The sequence below is a fragment of the Pleurodeles waltl genome, chromosome 6, assembly GCF_031143425.1.
Source record: "Pleurodeles waltl isolate 20211129_DDA chromosome 6, aPleWal1.hap1.20221129, whole genome shotgun sequence".
NCBI classification, from domain to species: Eukaryota; Metazoa; Chordata; class Amphibia; order Caudata; family Salamandridae; genus Pleurodeles; species Pleurodeles waltl.
Window position 1 is genome coordinate 1,188,537,067 of NC_090445.1, and position 10,838 is coordinate 1,188,547,904.

The window sequence follows — 10,838 nt, forward strand, 5'->3', positions numbered from 1 at the left end:
AAGCTAGCCTGGCTGATGAGGGGTGAAACCCCGAAACCGGTCCCAGGATGCTTGTCTCCAGTCCAGGGAAGACCTGGCTTAGCAGTTCGGGCTGGACTGTTCCCATGGGGGAACAGGGTCAAGACTGATTTGCATATGGCTGGGTCCAAACTGGAATGGCATGGGCAGCAAAAAAACGATGGATTTAGGCCCAGATCACTGTACTGGGGGTGAATGTTTGACAATGTTCAGCATTCCGTCCATCACTTGTTGTTTTTGCTTTGTCGCCCTAAGTGGGAAGGGTATGCCCAGACGTGGGTCCCGTGCTTCCCATGCCACTGGATTCAAGCTAGCCTGGCTGATGAGGGGTGAAACCCCGAAACCGGTCCCAGGATGCTTGTTTCCAGTCCAGGGAAGACCTGGCCTAGCAGTTCGGGCTGGACTGTTCCCATGGGGGAACAGGGTCAAGACTGATTTGCATATGGCTGGGTCCAAACTGGAATGGCAGGGGCAGCAAAAAAACGATGGATTTAGGCCCAGATCACTGTACTGGGGGTGAATGTTTGACAATGTTCAGCATTCCATCCATCACTTGTTGTTTTTGGAAAAGTGCAGATGAACATGATTTGTTGTTCAATGAAGTAATGAAAAGGTTCGAGAAACACAAATTAATCATCAAGAAAGAAAAATGTGAAATTAGAAAACACGAGGTACTTACTTAGGACATGTCATTGTAGGAAAGTACCATCTTGTCTGGCATGTTACCCCCATTTTACACTGTATGTATGTTGTTTTAGCCCTTGTGTCACTGAGGTCCTGCTAGGCAGGACCCCAGTGCTCATAGTATGTGCCCTGTATGTGTTCCCTGTGTGGTGCCTAACTGTATCACTGAGGCTCTGCTAACCAGAACCTCAGTGTTTATGCTCTCTCTGCTTTCTAAATTTGTCACTGCAGGCTAGTGACTAAATTTACCAATTCTCATTGGCACACTGGTACACCCATATAATTCCCTTGTATATGGTACTTGGGTACCCAGGGTATTGGGGTTCCCGGAGATCCCTATGAGTTGCAGCATTTCTTTAGCCACCCATAGGGAGCTCAGACAATTCTTACACAGGCCTGTCACTGCAGCCTGAGAGAAATAACGTCCACGTTATTTCACAGCCATTTTTCACTGCACATAAGTAACTTATAAGTCACCTATATGTCTAACCCTCACCTGGTGAAGGTTGGGTGCCAAGTTACTTAGGCCCATATTTATACTTTTTTAGTGCCGCATTTGCGAAGTTTTTTGACGCAAAAACAGCGCAAACTTACAAAATACAGCTGTATTTTGTAAGTTTGTGCCGATTTTGCGTCCAAAAACTACGCAAATGCGGCGCTAAAAAAGTATAAATATGGGCCTTAGTGTGTGGGCACCCTGGCACTAGCCAAGGTGCCCCCACATCGTTCAGGGCAAATTCCCCAGACTTTGTGAGTGCGGGACACATTACACGCGTGCACTATACATAGGTTACTACCTATGTATAGTGTCACAACGGTAACTCCGAACATGGCCATGTAACATGTCTAAGATCATGGAATTGTCACCCCAATACCATTCTGGTATTGGGGGGACAATTCCATGATCCCCCGGGTCTCTACCACAGAACCCAGGTAGTGCCAAACTGCCTTTCCGGGGTTTCCACTGTAGCTGCTGCTGCTGCCAACCCCTCAGACAGGATTCTGCCCTCCTGGGGTCTGGGCAGCCCCGGCCCAGGAAGGCAGAACAAGGGATTTCCTCTGAGAGAGGGTGTTACACCCTCTCCCTTTGGAAATAGGTGTGAAGGGCTGGGAAGGAGTAGCCTCCCCCAGCCTCTGGAAATGCTTTGATGGGCACAGATCGACTTCTGCCAAGGATCGACCGCTGACTGCTCCAGGATGCCTGCAGAACTGCAACAAAGTAGCAAGATGACTACCAGCAACATTGTAGCGCCTGATCCTGCTGGCTTTCTCGACTGTTTCCTGATGGTGCATGCTCTGGGGGCTGTCTGCCTTCACCCTGCACTGGATGCCAAGAAGAAATCTCCTGTGGGTCGATGGAATCTTCCTCCTGTTAACACAGGCATCAAAAGACTGCATCACCGGTCCTCTGGGTCCCCTCTCATCCTGACGTGCGTGGTCCCTGGAACACAAGATCTCTATCCAAGTGACTCTCACAGTCCAGTGATCCTTCAGTCCAAGTTTGGTGGAGGTAAGTCCTTGCCTCCCCACGCTAGGCTGCAAACCTGTGTACTGCGTGATTTGCAGCTGCTCTGGCTTCTGTGCACTTCTCCAAGGATCCCTTTGTGCACAGCCTAGCCTGGGTCCCCGGCACTCCGTCCTGCAGTGCTCAACCCTCTGAGTTGGACTCCGACATCGTGAGACCCTCCTTTGTGACTCTGAGCCAGATCTGGTTCACAAATCTTCTAAGTGCCTGCTCCGGTACTTCTGCGGGTGCTGCCTGCTTCTGTGGGGGCTCCCTGAGTTGCTGAGCACCCCCTCTGTTTTCTCCTCCAAGGGGCGACATCCTTGTCCCCAGCAGCACCCAAAAACCTCTACAGCGACCCTTGTAGCTAGCAAGGCTTGTTTGCGGTATGTCTGCGTGGGAACACTTCTGCAACCTCCAGCACGCCCTGGGACATCTTCCATCCAAAGGAGAAGTTCCTAGCTCTCTTTGTTGTTGCAGAATCCTAAGCTTCTTCCATCTGGAGGCAGCCTTCTTGCACCTTCATCCGGGGTTCCTGAGGTCCTGCCCCCCTGGACACTATCGCGACTCTTGGACTTGGTCCCCTTGCCTTGCAGGTCCTCAGGTCCAGGAATCCGTCTTCAGTGCTTTGCTGGTGTTTGTGGTTCTTGCAGAATCCCCCTATCAAGACTATTGTGTTCTATTGGGGTAGTAGGTGTACTTTACTCCTACTTTTCAGGGCCTTGGGGTGGGGTATCTTGGACACCCTGACTGTTTTCTTACAGTCCCAGTGACCCTCTACAAGCTCAAATAGGTCTGGGGTCCATTCGTGATTCGCATTCCACTTTTGGAGTATATGGTTTGTGTAGCCCCTAGACCTATGTTCACCTATTGCATCCTTTTGTAACCCTACACTGTTTGCATTACTTTTCTTACTATTACTTACCTGTTTTGGGTTTGTGTACATATAACTTGTGTATATTACTTACCTTCTTACTGAGGGTACTCACTGAGATACTTGTGGCATATTGTCATAAAAAGAAAGTACCTTTATTTTTAGTAACTCTGAGTATTGTGTTTTCTTATGATATTGTGCTATATGATATGAGTGGCACAGTAGGAGCTTTGCATGTCTCCTAGTTCAGCCTAAGCTTTGCCATAGCTACCTTCTATCAGCCTAAGCTGCTAGAAACTCCTCTATTCTACTAATAAGGGATAACTGGACCTGGCACAGGGTGTAAGTACCACAAGGTACCCACTATAAGCCAGGCCAGCCTCCTACAGTCATAAACAGTAACGGAATCAGACCCAAGAAGAGCATAGTAGAAGCAATAGAAAAAGCACCAAAGCCTAATACCAAAGATGAGTTGAAGTCGTTTCTAGGACTGGCGGAGTATTGTTCAAAGTTTGTGAAAAACTTAACAGAGATTGTGGAACCCCTAAGGAAGGTAATAAAGAAGGGGGTAGAATTTATTTGGAATAGGGATTGTGAACATGGGTTTGGAGAAATAAAGAAATGTATCATTCAGACTCCCATATTGGTGCATTTTGATGTTAAAGGAAAAATTATGCTAGCAATGTTGGCATTGATGCATTTGTGACAAACAGGCCACATATATATGTGGTTGGATTTGCATCCAGAAGGTTACAAGAAGCGGAAAAGGCATATTCTGTAATAGAGAGGGAGGCCCTTAAACCATTTTAAGTTTAATTGTAGGGTATACCTTTTAAGGTAAGAACTGATCATAAACCCCTGACATATTTTTAAAGGAGGGAGAGGTTTGGAAAGGAACATTACTCCATGCATTTCAAGATGGTATGGTCCATTATGGATTATAACTTTGAAGTAGAATTTGTTATGGGTAGTAAGAATGTGGTGGCAGAATATTTATCAAGGATGCCGATTGATGTAAAGAAAGCTGTTGAAGATGTGATTGCAGGTGAAGGAAGAATGGATCCAGAGCAGATGGCTATCTGTAGAGGAATGGGATGTTGCTAAAGAAAAAGATTCTGTCATGAAGAAGGCTAAGGAAAGAGTTGTGGCTGGTTGGAAGGATGAAGATGGAGTTAGCAGTGATATAGGTGATTACTTTAAAGTAATGGGAATAATTGAGTATAGTCAATGGCAAATTAATGAGGAGAAATCAATTGCTTTCTCCAAAGGGGGTTTGTGGACGTATTATTGACATTATGCAAGAAGGACATCTGGGTCGGGGATTGATGAAGAGAAAAGTGAGACAATCATGCTGGTGGCCTGGAATGGATCAAGAAGGAGAAGAGAGAGTAAGGAATTGTGTCACATGTGCAAATAGTGACAAGACTAAAACAATAAGACAAACTCCATCAGCAGTCATGGAAGTCCTGTAAAGACCTTGGAATAAGTAGGCCATTGATTTTATAATTCCATTTTCTATGTTAGGGGCGAGGCATAAATACATAGTAGTGTTAGTGGATTATCACACTAAGTAGTTTGTGGTAAAAAACAATGGAAAATTGGAATACGACTGGAGTAATTGATTTTCTGGAGGACGTTTCTATGGAGGAAGGAATACCTAAAATAATTGTATTAGATAGCGAAGTACAATTTGTATCTAGGGAAATGACCGAATATTTGAACAGGATAGGAATAACTCATGAAAGGTTCGCCCAATTCTGACCACAAGCAAATAGATTGGTAGAAAGAATAAACCGTACTGTGATGGAAAACAAACAGCTATCTTTAGCAAATCATCTTCCACGGAGAAAAGAGTTGAGGAGGATGATGTGGTCGCACAGAACAACTCCACATTCTGTAACAGGTGTTTCACCTTTTGTAGCTTTGAAGGGAACGGAGCCAGGGATAAAAGAGTGCCCTATGTGGTCAAGAGAAAAGAAAATGATAAAAGTTGATTGTGAAATAATAAAACAAAAAGTTAATGATATGCAAGAGAAAAATGTGAACTATTGTAACAGAAGAAAGAGTGTCAAAAGGTGCCAAGTACAAAGTGGAGATTGGGTTGTTGTCATAAGGAAGTGAGGAGTTGCCTACAAAGGGGAAAGTAAATACTTTGTTCTGCAAAGAGTGAAGGAAGTCAGACACAATGTAGTATTTTTACAAAATGGAGCAACATGAGGCATGAGAAATGTATCTAAAGTTACACTGTGTTAAAGTATTACGTCTTCTATTACTACCTTTAATGTAACAACATACAACACTATAACAAAACGTACAAACGTATAAAACTGTGTAAAGATTTGACATGAATATGAATTATTTGATAAGTTATCAGTAAGTATTTTAGTGTTAACATATAGTGTTTGATCTGTATATAAGGGAGGAGATATGTGGAGACATGGCATGTTCAGTGGAATAATGATGTTAGAATGTAGTGAGAGAGTTATGACATCAGATGGAATGTGGGAGACAAAGTCAAGAAGGTTGGAGAGCAGTACAACTCTGCTGGAGATGTCTCATGGAAGAATAAAGAATTTGAATTAGGCAGAGTTTGTTGGAATATAATCCGTACAAGTAGCTTTCCTAGAACGCAGCGTGGAAGATGCTGAGGGTAAATCTCAATGGAATAACCTATGCCTAGTCAGAATTGAGAAATGTGTAGAAAGCACTGACCCCTTATTGTTCCTTACAAATTCTTAAGTGCCAGAGGTGGCTTTATCCACCTGTATCATGGTTGAGAGGGTTCAAGGGGGCACACCTATATCCTCTGATCATAAGACTACTCAACTACACCAAGAGGAACAGCATACTATGGCAAACCTGAATATATGCAGATCTTCAATTAGATTTGACTCATGTCAGCAACTATCCTAATTATATCACAATACCAGCGGCTACTAAGATCCTTCATAGCTGTGAAACACAAACTGAAGGCAATGCAACTAAAATACATGTTGATGTATCCAGAGGAATTAAACGCCATCCATGATGGGAACTCTCATTTCTTTGAATCACTACAGGCAGTATCGGACTATCTTGACATGTGGAGACTGGGACACAGGTTTAGCAAAAATGCCCAGCATCTTAAAGAGCAACAGGATCAGTAGCAACAGCGCAGATCGAGGGGCTCTAGGATTAACTGAATACAACATCAAAAGCGTCAGACCGGAATTGTCCCAATAGGTGATACAGTACGGGTAGCGACAGTGAGGGAAAATCTGCAGTTGATTCTGGGCCCCCGAGCGGCACCAGAGCCACCCTAATGACTTAGTATGATCATTTGGGCACATTTGTGATAATGGAGGGAGAACTGAGTGAGGCCGGCGGACCATAGCGTTCGTCTATGCTCCCCTTACTCTTAGTGACGCTAGACTCCAGGCCTTAACCCCAGCATTACTACACTCCCCAGCGGAGCACACTATCGTGGGTGGTGATTTCGGCTCATTTAGGGTGCCGGACTTAGACACAGACAGCATACGTCCTCAGGGTGCTGGGGAAATGGACACAATTGCTAGCCCTCATAGATACATTGCCTCTACTCAACATTGAGACTAAGCAATGTATGCTCTATGCACACTCCCATACATCCTCTTCTAGGCTTGACTACTCTTTTATGCCGTCCATTGCCACACACTAACTGATAGATGTACATGTACTCGCTTGAGCTCCTATAGACCACACACCTATACTGACAAAACTGCAGTTGGAGGCGCTAGGCAGCCAAGACAGTGGCACCTAAGCACCCAGTGGCTCTGAGATATCGAATTTGAGGAATATATAAGAACAGCTCATTGATTTTCTTACACTTAACAAAAATACAATTACATTCTGGGAGGCCATAAAAGCAGTACTAAGGGCTAGGGCGATCTCTAACCAGGCTGCAGCTAAATAACAAAGGCACCAATAAATTGCAGCTCTAAAATCAGTGACAGCCACAGCCAACATGGGATTTGGCCAGATCCACAGATCAGCAGCTACGCCACTGAGTGTAGTTGTTGTGGTTGTCACTTCTACAGAAGCTTCTAACTCAGCATCCTTGTCCCATACAGTGACCAAGTACAACATTTATGAAGTCAGGGACAAGGCTGCAAAAGTACTCTACTGGTTGGCCAATAGGGATATAGAACTCAGGTTGTTTACCACTACCCTCTCTCTCATGGAACAGAGCTACTCAGACTCCGAAACGCTAGCTCAGGAATTTGCTAATTATTATACTCACCTATATGCACACCAGTAAATGGTCGCAGCCAAGCATGACCACCCAATAGTGGAAGACCTGATAACACTCAGACTGACCAATGAGGACAGAATGGTGCTGGAAGAACCACTTACAGAGGAAGAAATTATGCAATCCAGTAACTCTCCGCAGGAAATACCACACGTGGCTTAATGGGTATCCACTTGAAAATCATACATGCCTCTATCCCTCATTAACTTAAAGGTGGAAATCCTGGCAAAAGCTCTGACCAATAGATTGGTGGCAATGATTGGAACTATCATACACAATGATCACATTGGGTTTAATCCGACTGCAGCACACATTTCTGCCTGAGACACCTTTACATGGCCATTGCTCTGTCAGCAGGCTTGTCCAATTGCCCTGCCCTGATGTCTATTGAATTCCAAAAGGCCTACGACTTAGTCAGATGGACCTTCATGTTCCGCTTACTTGGGTGCATGAGCTTTGGTACCCCTCTCCTGCAAGTGCGTAATACTTTTATATTCTCATAACTGGGCACAGGCCAGAGTGAATGAGGTGCTATGCTCAGCCTTCGCAATTAAAAGAGGTACAAGACAGGGCTGCCCCTTCTCGCCCCAAATTTTTGCATTAGTAATGGAGTCCATGCCTGAATGGATCAGATGTGATGTACAGTTCAGTGGCATCCGGTGGACTACTCACATAGAAGATAGAATATTGCTTTATGCTGATGAAGTCCGGCTGTATCTTATGAATCCAGAAACCTCCTTGCCAGACTAATACAAATGCTCCAAATTTATGCTGATGCCTCCGGTATGAAAGTCAATTGGACTAAATCAACATACATCCAGGTAAGTGGAACACATGAAGACATAAGGACCATGACCAATTTACAATGGACAGACTAGAGCTTCAAACACATAGGTACGCATTTGTCAATCACTTGGAACACTGCCTAATTCAAAATTACATCACTTCCACGCATGCTTTCTGTCCTTCAAAATCTCCCATATGACATTTCCAGATTATTCTTTCAAACACTGCAGTCAGAAATCACCCAATTCCTATGGGCAGGTCACCAACTGAGGAACGAATTCACCGAACTGGTAACTGGTCCTTATGACGGAGGCCTTGGTCTAGTGAACATACATCTTTACTATTGCTGGTCAGGTGTCCATCAATTACTTCACTTTTGCTGATAGAACCGATCCGGCGATAGACTGCAAACTTCTGGCCATCAACCAACATGGAGTCCTTAATTTACTATGTGGTGCTCACCTACAGAAATCTCTTGGTCTCTCTCCAGCTCCCTTATTGCTGGCACTGGTGAACGTGATGGACCAAGTAGCATGGGTTGCAGACAGAGGAAACACCTCTAGGGCATGGGAATTGGCACCCACACAGGGCACAGTTAAATGAGTTCTGCCAATGGGATGCAAATGGAATTTCAAAACTGGGTGATGCCTGGGAGAGCAACGTCACATTTACATTTCAACAGTTAGCAGCCACATACAACATTCACAAAACACGCTTACAGATACTTACAGTTGTGTCACGCCTTGGAAACATACCATTAGGAACTGCAGGCCCTACCTGCTCATAATCCCATAGAGGCACGCATCACTATGGAAAGCTATAGCGAGAAAAGGATTTCCCAAATGTACTCTGCTGTGGTTAAACCACTACAGACCACATGTTAACTCTCATGTCACACTAGGAACATGATATAGGAACAAGATATAGGTGTAACGGAGGAAAAAGACTGGGTGGAGTCTAAAATGGCATTCAAAGTAGTAGCGCCTCTATGAGACTGAGGCTGATTCAACTTTATTAACTGCATAAGGTAAATTATAGCCCCCTGACACAGAGCCAGAGGAAACCAGCCATGGGCCCTTGTTGCCAGCAATGTGGTGCATAACAGGTAACTTTCTTTCATATGATATGGGACTGCCCTAAAATACAAAAAAATAGCACCCTGTGCCAAGTAGTGAGGAGACAAATAGAAATGGAACCCAAGATGATAATACTTGGTCTGATGAACAAGTGGGGAAGTAGAAGGCGCACCAGATTACTAGTGGGCATGGGTTTCCTCATAACCAAGAGAGACTTGGCAAGACATTGGAGATCTATAACAGCACTCACACTGACTGAATGGTCCCATGGAGTGGACTACTTTGCCAAAGGAGAACAATTTGTACATAAATGGAGAGGTTGCCCGGAAAAGCTTATTAAAGTGTGGGGGTGGAGGGGGGCTCAGATATTCAGACTATATAATTGAATAACCTTAAATTCACATTTGTAGGTGTATGTATACATTTGATTTGAGATTGGTGGATGCAGAGGGTTCCCTTGGACAGTTCTTAGGTTAACCTAGTAATGGAAATGGCAGCATGTACAAAAGCAACAAAATGTGTTACATACAAAAAAATAATACTTGAAGTAGAAGGGTAGCCTCTGAATGTCAGTAACAAAATTGACACTCGTGACTATTGCATTTAATCAAATTACATAAAGGTTTTCATCAGCAAACCACTAAAATTAACATGGCGGACAGAAGGATATCCAATGGGAGTAGCCCCATCCACAAATTAATCCCTGCTGCAAATAAATAAAATTGTCTTACTCATCAGGGCACAAATCAGGGTTTAGATCCAAGATCTCCCCAGAAAATCATACATATTGTGGGGTGCTACATTCATCATTAATGGGATGTTTAAATGAGGTTGCAGTTGCTCTCACAATAATATTATTTGGTAGTACAAGCTCCCCAATAACTTCTATTATTGAACGGGCCCACAGAAAGTTCGCTACTTTAGAGAGTGAAACACTTCCTTCCAGGTAGTAGGGAGAACTCCAGTTTCAAGTTCAAAAGACAGGCATGTATCCAGAGTTTGCAGCAGAGGCACAGGACAGACAGGCACAGTCCAGAATTTGGCATGAGCAAGACAAACATATCCGAAGGTCAAAAATATGCTCCAGGCTACTAAAGTTAAGCATGCAATGCTATTCCCTGCAAAATTAAAATGTACTTTTAAGGAATGACACACATATTCACTGAGCAGACAACAAATGTCATAAACATGATAGGGGGAAGAAGTCCCACGAAGAACCACTTTCAACCCCAAAGTGCATGTATGCATAGCATATGTTTAACATATGTATAGCAGTGTAATTCACTGAAGCACTAACCTTATTGCTCTTGATCCTGTGGGAGCGATGTGGATCTGTTGAGGTGTCATTTCCCAATAACTATAGCCATGAGGCTGTCAGGCAGGGGAAAGGGAAATGAGACAAAGAAAAGAGCAAATTCATCAAGTTGTGGGACACTCAGGAGAACAGTTTGTGGTAATGTCATCCTTGTTGGAGTCTTCTAGTCACTGGCTACAATAACATTCAACTTTTTATTTTATTTTAAAGTGTTTCCAAGCACACTCATACACAGGACCAAAGTTCAACCATGATACATTCAATAGAGATTCTTTGAAGTAATTCTCTTTGTCAAATGCTTCCAGCCAACACGT

The 10,838-nt window shown here is 43.9% G+C and overlaps 1 long non-coding RNA gene across 1 annotated transcript in view; it reads right to left on the reverse strand.

The window, feature by feature from the left end:
• The window catches only part of LOC138302114 (uncharacterized), an 85,249-nt gene extending 74,667 nt beyond the window's left edge, over window positions 1-10,582 (reverse strand). The window contains exon 1 of the long non-coding RNA XR_011205281.1: window positions 10,507-10,582. This is a non-coding gene — a long non-coding RNA (uncharacterized lncRNA). The remainder of the gene's footprint in view (window positions 1-10,506) is intronic.
• Window positions 10,583-10,838: the final 256 nt, after the last annotated feature.